The sequence below is a fragment of the Desmodus rotundus genome, chromosome 4 (genome assembly GCF_022682495.2).
Source record: "Desmodus rotundus isolate HL8 chromosome 4, HLdesRot8A.1, whole genome shotgun sequence".
Taxonomy (NCBI): Eukaryota; Metazoa; Chordata; class Mammalia; order Chiroptera; family Phyllostomidae; genus Desmodus; species Desmodus rotundus.
The window spans coordinates 7,558,782-7,576,860 of NC_071390.1; positions in this window are offsets into that span (position 1 = coordinate 7,558,782).

Genomic DNA, 18,079 nt, shown 5'->3' on the forward strand with positions numbered 1-18,079 from the left:
GGAAAATGAGACAACCTAGTGAATTCTAGTAAGGAGAGCAGGTCATCTGAAAATGGATTGTCACTTTCCACATTTAAGTCCCCTCAGTTCAGCGATGACACGGCAGCTGCAGGAATAACGAAGGCTCACAAAGGGACTCTTCTGTAGTGTTTGCGCTTTCAAACAACACAACGGTGTCATTCCTTCTGTTCTCCTTCAGACAGGTTAAACTCCCTACACCCACCTCGGATTTCAGGAAAGTATCCAGTGTGGTTTTTGAGCCCCCCCTCTTCCTCTCCCCTCTGGCCTGAATGTGTGTGTTCCCCAAAATTCCTACATTGAAGCCTCATCCCCATTGTGATATTATTTCAATATGGGACCTTTGTGACTTGATTAAGTCACGAGAGTGGAGCCCTCATGAACAGGATTAGTGGCCCTACAAGCAAAGGCAGGAGAGGGCTTGCTTCCTGCCTCTCTGCTCCCTACCACGTGGCCATCTGAAAGCCAGACACAGAGTCTGCCAGCACCTGGATACCTTGATGTCAAATAAATGTGTGAGAGATTATTGAGAAATGTATTTTTGGTTTAAGCCATCCAGTCTACAGTGCATTTGTTATAGCAGCCTGAACTAAGACACTATGCTGTCCCTGGGCATGTCCCCAGGCATGTCCCCAAGCCTGGCTCAGCTCTGCCGTTGGCAGCATCTTCTGACAAATACAGTTTCCTGGGTCCAATTCCAGAGATATGGCTAATAATCTCTTGGGGTGGGCCAGGGAATATGCATGTCAGAATGCTCCCCTGGTGATTCTGATGAGAAACCAGCTCTGGGAATCACTGATCTTCGGGCACAAAGAGGCTAAGGGGCCTCCGAGAGCCAGGAAGTGGCCTCTGAGGCCCTGCTGCCCTCTGCCCACCAGCACCGCCTCAGTTTGGACCACCCCACTCTCTCAAATGTGTGTGCACACACGTCTGTGTGTCTGCTCACACCTTGCACCTCTGCAGGGCTGCGCCACCTGCCTGGGTTACCCTGCCCACCTGCCCATTCTCCCAGTCCCCCCTTGGACACGCGTTAAACGTCACTCCCTCTGTGATGCCTTCTGGGATGCCCTCCTGCAGTTCAGAGTCCTTGCTCCTCTGCCTCCCCTGTGCGCCCCTCCAGCTGTACATCCCTCCTCCCTACGTGTGTTCAGTGAGCACCCTGGAGCCCCGGATGGGTGTCAGGCCCTGGGCCGGGGCTGGGCCTGTGGAGATAACTAGGACACCATCCCTGGGATCAAGGAGCTTAGAGTGTACCTGGGGACACCAACCAGGAGGAGAGCTTTTAACACCCCTCACACAGAGAGAACACAAGAGAGCGGCATCCGGTCTGACTTTGGGGTCAGACTGTCCTTCTTGAAAAGCTAGCTCTTCGGCTGAGATTTTGTTTTGTATGGTCTTGCTTTGCATTGTATTTTTTTGTTTGTTTTCATCAAGGGAAACACTGTGTGAAGATTCAAACACTGTTCAAGACTTGTGGTGGAAAGCCTTAGATCCCTCTCCCCCACCCTGCCCCTTTCTTGTTCATTTCAAAGCAAGCGTATCCACCCCTTAGAGCCAAGCACTATTTTTTTAGCCTCCATGCCTGCAAGTAGTGTTCTTGAACTGCTATTTCTCATTTTTCACCTGCAGGCGTTTTTTATCGACTCTCCACTGGAGAAAATTAGGCTTTAGCCCACTGCTCGTGTGCGCCCTTCTGTCTCCCATCCTCTCGACACAGTGTTATTCTGGTTCTGATTGGATCACTACCCAGTGTTTACAATGTTATAATTTTAGAGCACAACTAACTTATAACTCTGTTTCTTCTTTTTAAAAAATCAGCTTAGTACACTCTGCTCTTCTCATGAATTTAAGATCATATTCATAAATAATTATCTAAACATCCCCCCAAGAAGCTCAGAGGCACTCGATGCCCCTTTGAGCTTGTCTTCCTGGGGAAGCTCCGGGTGGGCCCGGGGCCCTGGGTGCCCAGCACCCAGCCACTGTCCGGGCATCTCCTTGAACCAGCACCCTCAGTACTCCCGTCCTCTCTCTCCTGCGTTGGCTACTGCTCTCGGCAGCCCAAGTCTTCCTCTTCTGCGATATGTGGCCTGCTTGGGTACACCACATTCTCTGGTATCCTCCTAAAAATGGTTCCCAGAGAGCTTTGCATGTCTGGAAGTGTCTTTCACTGGGTTTCCCCAGAAGCAGATCCTGAGATAAGAAAGCGAGTCCAAGTGGTTGATTTAGAAGGCGATCCCAGGAGGCACTGAAGGGGAAGTGGGGAACTGAGATGGGGCAAGGAAGGGTACCTGTAGGGGGTGTTAATGATCGTGTCGCTGTCATGGGCAACTGGGCCTCGGTCCTGCTGGGACTTCTGGACACTGCTTAGAGCCCACCTGAGAGATGTGCCCCCTGAGGAACAAGAAAGCCCATCCTCTGCTGAGTGAGCTGAAGGGAGCAAGGGCTAATCCACTAGAACAGCCAGTCATAAGCCCCCTCCACCGCTGATGTAAGCGAAGCAGGGAAGTGAACGCTGAGGGATTTGTCAGGACGAGGGTATTGAAGGGTAGTAGAGGGGGTGCAGCGAAGAGCAGAGCGGGGCAGAAGGGCAATGCCGAGAACCAACTCTGCCTATTCATTTTGCCTGCGATGTCCCAGACCCCTGCATGATTCTGGTTTGGCCTTGTTAATACAGCATAACACAGATGGAGAGGAGAGCGGACAAAGAATTATGCAACACAATTTGCTATTTTCTCCCGATTATTTTAGGAAGAAAGAACACGAACTCCTTTGTGCTATAACCAGCACGCAGAGACAAAACAGCCACTCGCTCATCTGGGCTCCCTGCAACTGCTGTCCGCAGAGTCGACCCGGGTCCTGACCCGCGGCAGGTTGAGCAGAGTGGCCCCCAGACCCTTTCTGCCACAGAGTCTACACCCAGAGGTCGACCAGCACTCCGATCCATCACCACCTGTCTTTAACGTCCTTCAGCTGCCTGCAGGGACATCTATTATTGATGGCCCTGGGCAGGCTGCAGATTGAGCCAGAGGAATGAGTGAGGACGGAGCAAAGTGAGAACATAGCCTGTTACACTCATTGTAACGGGCTATAGGTCTGCAGAGGGTGTAAGGAATATCAGAAGTAACCACACACCGGCTACAGGAATCAGAGCGGTGTTTGTAACTCAGCTCCTGTCCGGGACGTTTCACTTCCCACTGAGCAGGCACCCCCCATCTGAAAGCTGGGGGCACACACACACTGCTCCTTCACTGGAGAGCTGCAAGGGAGGAGGAATTGGCCGTTCAAAATGATACCTAAAACTCAGTGTGTGAGCACCTACGAGGCACTGGGTGTGGTGCTGAGCATTTTCCATTATCCTCATTCATTTCACAATGACAGAGTCACGAGTCTGCCTTTAGGTGAGGACCCTCGGCAGAGTCTGAGATGGAAAGTGTAAGAGCCCACTGATTTAATGATGGGACCACAGCAAGCATTCCTGAGCGTATGCTATTCGGGGAGGAACCCAGGGTGTAAAGAGCTTGGGCTCCGGAGCTTGGATTCAAATCTGGCTCTGCTTCTTAGCCCCGCTGTGCCTTGGTTTTCTTATCGGTAAAGTCGGAGCCCTAAGACCACACTTCAAACTGTGAGGATTCAATGAAAAGCACGTTGGTGCTCTCAGTAACAGCAGCTGCTGTTACGTGCACTGAAATCTTGCATTCACTAGCCTTTTAATCTTGGCGACAACTCTATGGAGTGGGTCATTTATTATTCTCATTTTCCTGATGAGGGACTGAAACTTAGCTGGTAAGCAAGGCTAAATACAGACACACCTCAGAGATATTGTGGGTTTGGGCCCAGACCACCACAGTAAGGTGGGTGTCGCAATAAAGCGGGTGTTGCAATACAGCGAGTGATTCTCCTTTTGCTGGTGGAGGGTCTTGCCTTCAATTTGTAAAGAGTGCAATATCTGTTAAGCACAATGAGAGGAGGCCTGCCTGTACCTTGTTCAAGGCAACAGAGCTGGAAGTACCCAGGGAGGGGCTGTGTGCCCAGGGCCCTGGACCCCAAAGACCCCAATCCTAATGAAGGTTTGCCCACCTCACCCCTCTACCTCCCATGTAAAGGATCTTCACACAAACATAAGCAAAACTACTTTCAGCAAGTGTATTACCATGTTAGTTCAGATCCTCTGATCAGATCCTCTGATGGGACTGGATATGTAAGAGATTCGCTGGGGAAAATTCCTTTGAAGGAAAGTAGGCAGGGAGCCTGCAGAGGCTGGGAGAGCATCCTATGCAGGCCAACCCAGTGGCGGAGAGAGGGCAAGAAGGCGCAGAGTGGGAAGAGTCATAGACCACAGGCCCAGGCCAATGGGGAGCCCTGGAGCTGAAACCTCCTAGCAGAGGATCCTTGGGTCTCCCAGGAACAAGCCTCTCTTAGAATTCCTGCAAGCTCAGTCATTGGCCAAGAGCAGTGTGTGGGAAGAACGATGCAAATAGGGTGGTGGACTTCAGCTGGGACCATGGCCAGTCAGGTTCTTCGAAGTTCAAGGTGAGAGGTGCAGTTGCACAGCTGTCACAACTGCATGCCAGCAGCAGCCCCCCACTGTCTCACCCCACCCTTCCATTGCGACCCACAAAAATGTCTCCAGAGATTGCCAATGTCCCCCGGGGAGGAAGGGCAAAAATCCCCCCTGACTGAGAATCACTATTCTGAACAAAGGCTATGACTACTTGTCTACTTGTCCTTTGCAATCGCATACCCTGCTGGTACTTGGGAAACAAGACTGCCAGGTATGGCTGAACTAGTTATTTGCTGCACAAGGACACCTGACCACAGGTATAAGGAAGAGCTGAAATCCAGCCCTTGCTCTGTTTTCCGAGCCACGAGCCCTGGAATGGGGCTGTGTCTTGGAGGAAAAGGCCTCTTTAGAACTCACATATAGATACCTCATGGGCTAGCTTCTATCAGCAAAATTAAAAAGTGGTAGGAAGACTAGAATGTCAGATGCTAAATTCATCAAGCCCAACTCCTTCTGTCTTAAAGAGTGGAACACAGAGGCCCAGTGAATTCTGGGGGGGGAGAATAACTCTGAGGAATTTATCCAGCCTTTAATTTAGACAGAAAACTAGGGAAGAAAAGAGAGAAGTTATTGTACTTCGGGGACCATCAAACAGAGGAAAATCCAATGCACCTGTTGGGGAAGGGCCCACCCAAGCACGGGTGGGGGAAGGAAGCACAATCCAGCGTGCAGGCAGGTGCTAGACAAAGAAGAGAGGACCCTTCCGTGAAAGATGGCCTGGGGGGAGGAACGGAACATACTTGACCACACAGGACATGACCCCAGAGAGGAACAAGCGGATGCTCACTGCAGACAGGGGTCAGTTCAAAACCAGGGCTAGGGTCTGACTCGTCTTTGTGGCCCGTGGGCTTATGCCTGGCCCCCACTGGCATGGAGCAGAAGCACAACAAAGCCCAACCCTGGGCAAAAAAAAAAAAAATGGTTGACCATGGACATGGCTGAGGCGGAAACAGGAAGTCTTCCCAGTGGAAAGGGCAGGCTGGCTAGAGGAGCCAGAGTGTTCCAAGAAGCCACTGCCTCAGTCGGCCTGACCCTCAGAGAGTTCTCCTCTCTAAGAAATATGGCTAATCATGACGTTGGCCTTCCTCCAGATGATCTCTACACTGAGGGTGTGAACACAAGTTGTATTTGCCATTGGCTGCACCCACCTGCCCCTGGACTCAGCAGCTGGAACATGTTCCTCTCCAGGACGAGCACGTCTCCAAGCTCTGAGCCCACTGACCTCCTGGAACCCCAGTCCCCAGGCATCTGTACCAAGCCCATGCTGTTCATGCCCTTGCCAGTTGATTTTGCCTTGCCCGAGGGCTCGGCCCCTCCCCCGGCCCCCAGTGGGAATCCTGTAGCAAATGGCACAAGAGCTCACGAAAGGCCATGGACATGTTGCCCCTCCCCAGGGTTCCTGCTGCAATCTGGTGGCACTTCCCCTTCCCTTCTGCCCAGGGAGCTTTCACTGGTTTCTGTCTTTCCCGTTCCCTCAGGGGTGATACGCAAATAATTAGGAAGTGACCACAATGCACCAACTAATTAGAACAGGTGCCTGAAGGCCCCCTGCTGGGCAGAAGCCAGCGGCTGGAGTCCCTGTAGCTGGATAACACGGGCCGTCCCCACTGGTACGGGAGTATTTCAGTGTTGCAACCTCAGTAGGGTCCTACCAGCAGATATTTGTCTCAAACCTCTCCGTCCTTTTAGGGAGCACCATTGGGCTCTGTCTGGCTCCTGTAGCTGTGAGCAGGTCCCCTAAAGGCACTGCAAGCTCTAGTGGCCCCACCACGATGCTCTCTTGTAGCGTCCCTTTGCAGAGTGCCAGCTCTGGCACCTTTCTGGGAAGAGCCCCGACGGGCAGCCCAGGCCGCTGACTCCCTGTCCTGCCACCAAACTCCACAGACGTTTCTGCAGGGTCTGACTCTGTAACGATCCATAAGGCACTAACTGCAGCTCTGATTAAACTGGAAGAATCAATCCAGCCGCAGCACGCAGCTGGGCAGGGATTCATTTCCTGTGCCATCTTCAATGGCGCATAACCCTCCTCTGGCTGCCGTGGCATGGGGCACAGGGCACTGTGTCAGCAGCGCAGAAGCCCACAGTGCACCTCTGGCTGCTCTGTCCACAGCAGGGGGTTGGGAATCAGTCCCTGGAGCTGTGACAATGACATGGAAGAACAGCCCAGTCCACAGGGTAAGCGCTGTTGGGACAAGAGACTCTGAGGCTGGAACTCCGAGAACGCCGCAGTGAGGTTGTAAGATCTGGTAGCAGGAAGGCACCAGCCAGGCCTGGTGTGCAGTTGGGCAGCGAGGGTGGGACACCTGGACCAGGAGACTGAAGAAATAGTGTGATGCAGGCAGACACTCCAGACTGAGGTTTTCACTGGTGAAGATCGCCCACCAGACTATTTCATTAAATCTGCAATCTGCGTAAGTTAACGTGTGTGTGTGTGTGTAGGTTTATTCTCCAACATGAATTTTATTTCCAATGATTCCTTCTGCTATCCTCGTTAAACTCTGGAACTGAAGGAACCTCCTTGGACGTTATGGTGCAGTGATAAACCAAGTCTGCGTTCGGCACAGGTGCTCTGCAGCCCGGACTGGAAACAGCCAAGGACCACGTGCCTTATGCTGATTTCTCTCTTCCACGGTTGGTTTCTCTCCCTTCCCCTACCCCACTCCTGGGATATGTCCACCCAAAACCTATGTGTTCTTATTTGGGAAAAGAGTCTTTCAGAAGTAATTAAAGATCTCAAGAGCAGATTAGGGTAGGTCCTACATCCAATGACAAGTATCCTTTTAAGGGGAGAGAAAGGGAGAAAAAACACAGAGAAGATGATTAGAAGACCCAGGCAGAGGTGGAAGCGATGAGTCTACCAGCCGAGGACCACCAGGGATGCCGGCAGCCCCCAGCGGCCAACACTCCCTCAAAGGGCCCCTGCCAGAACCGTGGTTTCCGACTCTGGCCTCCAGACATTGAGAGAATACGTTTCTCTCAATTGTTGTATTGGCCACCCACTTTAGGGAACTCTAAATCTGTGACGGCAGCAAACCCATACACTGGAGGACACGCTGACATGGGAAGTGGCATCCAATGCTGGCTTCGGAGTCGGGGGAGCCTGGATGGGGTTCTGAATGGTGCCTCTGCCATTGTCTACTTTGCACAAGTTCAGACAGATGACCTCTCCGCACTCCGCCCCGTGCTACAGAGACAGTAAGAACATTTCACAGGGCTGTAACAATGAAATCTGACTCGACTACAGAGCACCGGGCATGGCGAACTACTGGGTCAAGTTCAGGTTGCCATCATGACCTATTATTAAAAGTTGGTTGAGAACCTAAATCAACGACAATTAAAGGGAAAGACAGGAAAAGACACGGGTACAGTGAGGAAAGCACCCCAGACACTGACATCGGCTCTGCTCCCCAGAAGCAGCAGGGGTCAGGGCCTTTGGGAGAAAAACCAGAGGAGCGTCTGCTGGTTGTGTTTGAAAAGAGTAAAGAAGAGGGGAAGAGAGGCGTAGGCTGAGAAGGACACAGGGGAGGACTGGTTTTAAAATGAAACAAGTATTGCTATTTTGGAAGATGAGTGAGGGGGCGTTGATCTGTGTTTAGGGGGAGGATGGAAATGGAAAACCCATTAGAGGACAGAGGAAGTGAGGCTATAATTATGAAGGGGTGTGCCTATCCCTCGCACTGGGTGATTAAGTGGACATACATTAGGGAGGGGATGAAAAGCCCAGGGAAGGGTGAATGTCCTAATCAGGATGCCCCGGGCAACAGAATGGGCACCTGCCCAGCTCCTGGGCTGGGGGTCACCACGGGACACACAGAGGTTTCCAGGCAACTGTCCGGCAGGAGGGAAAGGACGCTGGCTGGAGGTGGTATAGGGAAGAAATTGAAAATGCCCCTAAAAGGGTTCACAACACATCCCTGGGGTCTCATCAAGATTGAGCTAGCCCTGGATGTATGGTTTTAACAGGAGGAGTGTGGAGGTGTTCTGGGAGCAAAGAATGGCTGGGCAAAGACAGTGGGTGCACCATCGATGAAGGGGATACAGGAGCAGGGGAGAGGCACAGGGTACACACAGGGTCGTCGGAGAGAACGGGGAGAGATGCGGGGCACCCGTCACCCCTGAGCAAGGGGAGCTATGACCAGTGCTCAGGAAGGGCAATTAGGCAGCTCCGCTTAGAATGAATGGAAGGGGGAGGAGCTCTCATCATGCTACTTAAAAAGTTTAACTTAGCGCTAATATTGAAGAATCAAGAGATTTTACTTAAAAGCCAAATTCCTGGCATCTCCGGAAAAATCAGAAGGTCTGGCAGTGCTGGGTCCACATCCTGGCGGGGCTTCCCATCGGCCTTCTCTACTGCACGAGGCAGCATCTTTTATGTGCATCCTGCCTGGGCTTTGTTCCCAGAACCCTGGGGACAAAGACAATACATGGTCCAAATGGGTTTATTAGGTCAAGATTGGTACCTCCTGTCACTTCTCAGGGAGCGTGCCTGAGACAAAGGGTGGGCCAGTACTGATAATGGGAAGAGGAAAGCGTTTTTAAAGCCAGGCTTAGATGGGTTACTGGTGGGGGGTACCCACCTACGCCTGGGTTAGACCAGGGAAGACCAGGTCCACCTGTGCCTATCAGCTCTTCTTCCGCAGGGTGGGCTTATTTATAAAGTCATTCATAGAAATGACTGTCTTCCCACTGAGTTATAATCTCCTCTCCAACTCCAACCTCTGTGTCTTATTTTCCATTCAACTGCCTATTGTTGAGGAACTGTTGGCAGCAGACACTAGGAAACTGAGAACTTCCACTTCTGGCCAGAGGAAGTGGTACCAGACTTGTCTTCCCACCATCACCTACTAGAAAACTGAGCAGAACGTGTGAAACAACTGTTTTCAGGCATTGGACAACAGGCAGCATAAGACTGTGATCCCTAGAGAAGAGAAATGACGAAGGCGAGCTCTACAAATCACCTTGACTTTCCACTTGGAGGCACTTCCCAGATCTCACTGCAGGGAGAGAGACCCTAAGCAGAACACAGTAGTCTTGTTGAAAAGGCAGAGATCAGAGTTCAGATAGACCGAGGCAGCTCCACAGTTAGAGTATTGGAAAGGAAGGAGATACATAAAGCAAGAGCTCCAGAATCCGCAGAGGTACCCATTGGAGTCTCTGGTTGAACACGAAGCTGTGCATTTTGAGAGCAGAACACTGTCAGGGAGAGAACACCCTGAATACCCAGGGTGGCTAGTTAGAGACTTTACAAGGGCCACCACACCTTTGTAGTAGGGCTAGAAGAGTCCCGGACTAAAGGCCACCTCTCTAACAAAGCTTAAAAACAAGGCTCCATGGGCTCAACTGGATCTTGAAATAATTTAACTGCCTGCCAGAACAAAGTCCAAGTCTCTTTAAAGGAAGGCAACAGAATGCAGATGATCAGCAAGATAAAATTTACACTGTCCAGCATATAATTAAAATTTACTAAGCATGCCAAGAAGCAAGAAACGGTGGCCTACAACCAGAAGAAAAATCAGTTCATAGACACAAAAAGTACGAAACTAAATCCTTAGGTGTATTTTTGTCTCTTATCCAAATTTTCCTTCTCGTAATTAGCAACTGCTTTTACCCGTGAGACTTCTCCTGTTTATCTACCATCTGATGTGCTCGACATCTAATTAACTAAACATTTACAAAAAAAAAAGAAAATCCTCAGAGGCCATCTGACAGCTTCTGCCATGGAGGAGCCAAAGGCTGGGCTTGCTAGGGTGAGACAAAGAAAAGCTGTACATGAGAAAAATAAATACCAGATAAATTCTTTCCAGGGAGGCCATGTGCCCATCGCCTTTTCAGGTTCTCTGCGATTTGTAAAATTGTCTCCCACCCTTACGTCCCCAGCCCCACATCCCCATCCTCACGCCTACAGTTAAGTATGCACCACGGAGAAAGAACCCACATAGCAAATATTGGCAGGCTCCCAGAAAAGGAAAGTAGGGAAATGTAAACGTGAGACTCAAGGTGGATGGCACCTTGGTTTTCTCTATCATTTGGAGGAAACTATGCCAAGTAATTTTTTTTCTTTCACGAGTGACCTACCATTCAATAACTATGATTTTACACACAGCTGCCTCTCGCCGCCTGCAGAAAGTGGCAGTCACCACGTCCACAGCAGCCAGTGTGCCAAGAACAGGTGGGAAAAGGAAAATTGCCACCTGGGCTTCTAAGTGGTAGTTTAGGAACCTAGATTTTGCTTAGTTTCATAAAAAGCGCGATCAATTCAAATTTAAGCCTTTATTTTAAATGTCACTCCCTGCCCCCCCGCCCAAGGCTCTTGATGTTAGATCTGCGTGCGAAAGCAAGTCTCTAACCCTAAGAAGGATGCTTGTCTGCTCTTAGACTTTGAGGAGGCTCCCTGAATTGCAGGGACACGCAATAGCTCCAAGTGCTTTTATACTATACGTCTTGGAGTTCAAGTGCCTTCTGCCACGCCTCTTGCTCCTGTCATGGTGTGGGTGGCAGCGTCCTGGCAACAGTGACCACGCACAATTGGGGATGGAGAGGCTTTTATAACCATCTCACTAGGTTCTGAAAGCTCTCTGGAGCTGACAGCAAAGGGCTAATTAGAAAGGCAATTTGAGTTATGTGCTAGGTAATGCGAGGAACCGCCTATGATTTACCTTTTACCTCCTATTATTCCCTGTGGGCTTTTTTGAAGGGTCGTAATCACCTCCTCGTTCCTGCAAAGTGTTACTTGATGTGTGTTTTGCTGCTGCTGCTGCTATAGTTGTTCCCTCCTCTGAACACTCCATGAGCCTAAGAGTTATTTGTTCCCACCTGACTCCAGCTTCTTTTGGGCCTTCTGGGAAGAGCACCTCTTAATTTCTGACAATGCACTGCGAACCACAGGCTCTCCATAGTCAGTCTAACATTTTCCCCAATGAGTGAATTCCCCGTCAACACACCCTGAACGAGCCGGCCTCTGCTTGCACATCTCCAAATAGGGAACTCACTGCCTCACTCGAAGGCCCTTTTCTCCATTAAGAAAGTTCTTAAAATTGTCCTGGCCAGTGAGGCTCAGTTGGTTGAAGCATTGTCCTGTAGACTGAAAGGTCATGGGTTTGATCCCATGTCGGGGCGCACACAAGAAGGCAACCAATCGGTGTTTCTTTTTTACACTCATCTCTCTCTCTCTCTCTCTCAAAAGCAATGAAAAAAATGTCCTCAGGTGAAGATAAAAAAATTTTTTTAAAGGAAGTTCTTAAAATTGAACTGAAGTCTCCTACTTATTGGTTCTAATTCTTCTTTTTGCCAAGTGAGAAACAAGTCTTGCAAAGCAGAAAAAGATTTCCAGATGATGGCTCTGTGGTGCTACGCTCCAAGCCCCGCCTCCTAAACACTGTATCCCCTCCAGCCAATGACGCTGCAATAGAACTCTGACCATTTCAGTTTCTTTCTCTCCCCCCCACCCCCTTCTTCCTGCTTATTTTGGTTGTTCCCTCTGTTCTTCCTGCCTCCTTCCCCTCCCCCTCTCCTTCCCTCCTACTTCTCTCCCTCCCATCCACCCTCCCTCCTGCCTTTCTTTCACTATTTCCTACAATCTCTTTGGAAGTTCTAAACACAAATTTGACCCTGTATGAAAGCAAGTCTCTAACCCTAAGAAGGATGCATGTCTGCTCTTAGACCTTGCAGAGGCTCCCTGAATTGCAGGGACACGAAATAGCTTCAAGTGCTTTTATGCTATACGTCTTGGAGTTCAAGTGCCTTCTGCCATGCCTCTTGCTCATGTCACGGTGTGGGTGGCAGCATCCTGGCAACAGTGACCACGCACAATTGGGGACGGACAGAGAGGCTTTTATAACCATCTCACTAGGTTCTGAAAGCTCTCTGGAGCTGACAGCAAAGGGCTAATTAGAAAGGCAATTTGAGTTATGTGCTAGGTTATGCGAGGAAACGCCTATGGTAAGATATAGGCATTTATCAACAACTAATAAGATATGCCATTGCTAAGGGGCTGGAAAGAAGTATTCAAAGTCATGAAAGGCAAGGACCTGCATCCAAGATTCCTCTATCCAGAAAAGCTATCATATAGAATGGAAGGGCAGATAAAGTGCTTCCCAGATAAAGTCAAGTTAAAGGAGTTCATCATCACCAAGCCCTTATTATATGAAATGTTAAAGGGACTTATCTAAAAAAAGATCAAAACTATGAACAATAAAACGACAACAAACACAACTATCAACAACTAACCTAAAAAACAAAAACAAACTAAGTGAACAATGAGAACAGGAACAGAATTACAGAAAAGGAGATCACATGGAAGGTTATCAGTGCGGAGGGGGCAAGGGGAGAACGGGGGAAGAGGTACAGGGAATAAGAAGCATAAATGGTAGGGACAAAATAGACAGGGGGAGGTTAAGAATAGTACAGGAAATGGAGAAGCCAAAGAACTTATACGTACAACCCATGGACATGAACTAAGGGGGGGCAGGAAATGCTGGTAGGATTGGGGGTACAGGGTGGAGGGGGATAAAGGGGAGGAAAAAAATGGGACAATGTAATAGCAAAATCAATAAAATATACTTAAAAATGCTTACAAAACAAAAAAAGAATATGCCATTGCTCCATTAAAATCGAATTTTGGATCCTATTTACCTAAGAATCACGGTGAAAGTTGGCTTTTTCCATAACGTCACTGTCTACCAGACTCAGGCCTCAACTGTTCATTTCACTGTGTGTCTTCTCAACACAACACGAAGCTGAGAGTCCAGACAGTCATTAACTCAATTAAGATGACAAACCTTTTGATCGAATGTAGCAGCTGATGGAAGGAAAAGTATTTCAGAACATGAGGCCTCCTGGCAAGTGTCCTCGGCTTCCCCATGACCACGCCATGTGAGGACAAGGGCCCTGCATGCCACCGAGTGATGCCCTTTCCCACTGAGACGTGGGGCTTGTCTTCTAAACACAAACGGAGATCCTAGAAACTCCCCACCTGCCATCTGCCTGCAGAGGGATACGTCAATCACGAAACGAGGCAACTGTTACAGCCTTCTGTGAAAAACTAGCCTCAGAGTGGTAAAAATAATTTACAAATGGTCCTGAATGTGTTTTATTATTGCTTGTGATTACTGATGGCATATTAACCTACTTTCTTCTTGTTCCTGTGGGAAACAAACCACAAAGACTGCATTTTCCCCTCAGATTACACCAAAGAAAGAGCAGACTTAAATGTGTCCTTCTTTATCTACATACACATATTTGGAGGAGGCAGACTGCCATATCCCTGTATTTTCCAAAAGGACATAATGGGAAGCAATATCGGGGTGACGTTGTGGCTCTGAGCCATCAGATAGAAATGGCAGATGCAGCCCAGCTGCACGCACACTCTCGGGCTGATGAAGGCAGGCTGTGGAAATCAAACCAGCGTGTGGTGGTGCTTTGCATTCAGCCTGCATCGCCCAACAGAGAAAACACTGTTCCGATGAGGGGGACAGTTCAGTAACACAAAGTTCCAGCCTACAAGGTTCCAAGTGTCAGCTGGACGAATGGAGTGCCATGGCTGGCTCGGGGGTGGAGGGTGACCAAGAGAAGGGATCGGGAGCAAACAAAATTCATAAAAGAAATGCAAGGCTCGGGTAGACCCCCACCAAAGGGAGGGAGACCAGTGGGAAGGAAGGAGTGGGCATGCTTGCGTTTTAGGGCATGGACCATTATTACTGGCCCTTGTTGAAAGCAATTCCATTTAGTGTAGCTGCATGGGATGCAAAATGAAACTAAACTTGGCTAAGAAGGGAAGGAATTCATTGGCTCAGGTAACTGAAAAGCCAGAGGCAGGTCTGGGTTTGGGCAGAGCTGGTGGAGAGGCCCAGAGGGTCGCACCTGTTTCACTCCCTCCATCTTGTGTCTCTGGTTTCCTCTGTGTGGGCTCCACCTACAAGCATACGTCCATCATCTCCTGGTAAGGTGTCTGCCCCTGTTCCAGGTTCAGTTCCATCCTCACAACAACCCCAGGCAAAAGAGGGCTTCTCCTTTTCATCAGTGTCCACGGAAGTCCTCAAACTGAGTCTCAGCAGCTCTGATTGGTCTGCTCTGGACCAATCACTAAGGTCAGAGGGATGTGATATTCTGATTGGCCAGGCTAGGTCACATGCTTCACTTCTCACCACTTAGAGGAGAAAAAAATGAGTAGTTCTCCCCAAAAGTTGAATGCTACCAAGGGGAAAGGGTGCAAGGTAGAAAACAAAAGTAGGAGGCACCTCAAGGTAACTAAATTGAGTGAAGGGACTGTAGCAGGGTTTATGGATGGCAAGGGGCTCCTAAATACAACACTGAGTGGTGGCTTCGGCCACACTTTGGGGGGACTCTGTAACTGATCAGGACTCTGCTCTTCCCTGTCATTATTTTGACCAGGACCGTTGCTGAAGAACAAGAGCTCCTAACTTGGTCTGGTCTGGGGATGAAAACACATGATTATCCAGGGCAGTCAGAAATGAATTTGTCCTCATCAGCAGTCAGATGTTTTGTGAACTGATGACATATAAAATATAGAGTGATTGCTTTAATTATTCTTGACAGCTTGTAAGTTACCTTGTTTCCTTTACTGACTCTTAACATGAAATCATCATTATGACTCATGACTTACGAGGGAAGTTTCCAATGTGAACTTGTAAAGTCATAGGCATTTCTTTATTATTTTTCTGCCTTATTAGAAGTGCCAAAGATTATCGTTGCTAAGTTTGTTAATCGTGCTGATGCCTCTCCCAAGCATTCTCTTACTCTTATTGTCAAACAACTGGGAGGGACTGCTCGGAAAGTCATTTAAGAGGCCACAGAATGGCAGTATCTTCTCTCTAGAATCTGCTAGTCACTCCTACTGACTCACAGTCATTCCTTCTCTGAGAAGAAGCTCCTTTGAGACACGTCCCCACCATATGGTGATTCCAGCTGATGAAAGAACCTGGAGTGATGTTTCAAAGCAAAGAGGTCTTGTGACTCTCGGGCAGCAGGTCAATGTCAAGTGGAAGACACAGACTTGGCTCTGGGGCCTATATAGCCCCGGCTGGCACTGCCAAAGGTGTCACTTTAACCTCCGTACTCTGCTTCACAACTGCCCACTCCACGTCTAATGTAGCCATTCCCTTCTCAGAGGCCTGATTACAGATGATGTAAGGGTTAACGTGAGGGAGAGAGGGAACATAAATCTTTTCTGGTCAGATTCCTGAGCTTTCACACTCATTGTCTCACATGAGCCTGAAAAAAAACAGTACGTGTCACCCCAAAATATGACACTGAATTCAATTAAGAAGTAGATATCTCTCCCCCCAAAAGCTCTGCTGGCCCCCCACTTGCCTTAAAGCCAGACATAAATTTACAAAGGTGTCCCTCCCCCTCTCTCCATCAGGAAGGGCAGAAGCTGATCACTGGAGACACCTTTTGACCCTTAGTGGTCTGGAGATTGTACCAGAGAAATCTATGTAAAACTTTACTAGCCAGCCTCTGTCCACATCACTTTCCGGTACATTCACCTTCCCACAATTTGCCCCCTTGGAAGCCTAAAATTGCTTTTCTTTTGGTCATTTCTCTGCACATTTATTGTTCTTGGTTGAAGATGCTACATAAGCCTGAATTCAAAGCCATCTCTCTCAGTTGCTCATTTCTGGGTATTCCAAAGTGTTCCATGTGTGTGACATGTGATAATAAGCTTGGTTTTCTCTTATTAATCTGTGTTTTGCTATAGAACCCCAGCCAAGAACCTAGAAGGATGGAAGTGAAGGTCTTTTTCCCTCCACACAAGCCTGATAACCGCCCTGTGAGTTAAGTAGGGCAAGGGGCATCATCATTTTATAGATGAGAACCCAAGGCTTGCTCGAGGCCATCTTGGACCCACTACCTAGTAGCGCTGATGAATCCACCCCAAAGGGCTGAAGGCTTTGAAGGTCTGTTTGAATAGCTCCATCTCAAACTCGAGGCCAATGTCCCTTCCCCTCCCAAGGAACAAACATGTAAGGCAGCCAAAGGCTACTTACCTCCCGGCAGAGACCGGACTTCAGGCACCTGGAAGGCTTTGTGAGGACATCAGCACGCTCTAGCACATTCTTTTCCGTCAGTCCCATGAGCCGACCGCCTTGTTTCACTATCGTCTCCACTTTTATTCTGCTTTTCAGTTTGCTTGTCAAGATGGTCACTTGCTCTCTGGGGTGGGTTTTATTTTTTACTGGTGGGCCCAGTGTTCCAAAGCAGGAAAGCTGTGTTTGCGAACTGTGCCGAGAGTTGCTGCGTGGACACAACCCAAACCCTGCCCTAACTTCCCCTGGACGTGACTCCGAGTTTGGCTGGTCTTCTGTGAACCCCAGATCCTTCTCTTAAAAATGTTAAGACACTGCATTGTTGGCCCGATGTGTAATCATGGCTTTGGGCCACTGTTAGTTAAAGAGAAGAGAAGAGACTAAGCCATGTGAGAGACCCACACCTTTGGGACTTAGGGAAGGACAAAACTTCTAGTTCAAAGCTTCATAGTGAGGAATGGCTCATAATGCTTTCTCCAGTATTAGTCAGCAAGAAATTGCAAAAGTAAGAGCCCATTTCTTGGGAGCCACCCTGCCTGGTTTCAGAAGCTGTAACCCCCCATGGTTAAGGCGAGTCAGAGACCTTGGAACCATAAGCCACTAAGGAGACAAAGCTTATCTCCCTAGCAGGGGCTCTGCCCCTGCCCACTTTACCCTGCTTGGCCCGGAGCCTGACCAGTTAGCCTAGAGATTCCTCAAGGGAGGGATGGCCTAAGACAAGCATGGTCACAAAGAGGCCCACAGGGAAGGACTCAGGGGGCTATAGAGAAAGGGGCTGATGGACCCCCCCCACCCCCCCGCCGCTTTGACATAGCCTGAGTCCTCATTCTATCTGCAAGAAGTCTCCTAATCTCTTGGCTACCTTACTTCCCCTGCATGACTTCAGCCTGAAACAATGACAGAGGGCAGTGCAGTCCTGTGCTGGAATGGGCGGGTTCCCTGGGGCCATCAGGCCTAAGAAAGAATGCATAAAAATCCTGTGAAACCTACTTGGCTAAGAATGGCCTCAATTTTCTGATAAGGGTCCAAGCATGAAATGAGTTTGTTTCCCAAAGTTTTATAGCCCTTTAGCTAACTGACCCTGACTCAGAATAAGCCCTCAGAGTTCTTTGTATGTTATCTATTGTTTGATCCTTGCTGCCTGACAATGATTGATGAGCTTTACCTGAATTCCTGTGCAAACTGAACCCAATAAAAGTCCAGTGAGGAACAAGCTCCTGGCCCTTCTCCTTTGAGAGATCGGCCACCTCTCCTCCCCAAGCAGATCATGTCTTGGTAGACTTATTTTCATCCGTGGCAGACGGGGGGCTCTGCAGGCATAGCTCCCCCACACCCATTCTTCTCTGGGACTTGTCAGGTGCAAAGCACTTTTCCCTGGTGCTTTACTCTGCACTGATTTAGTTAATTCTCAAAGTGATCTCTCAGGCACACACTGTGCTTGTCGTCACGCTTCATA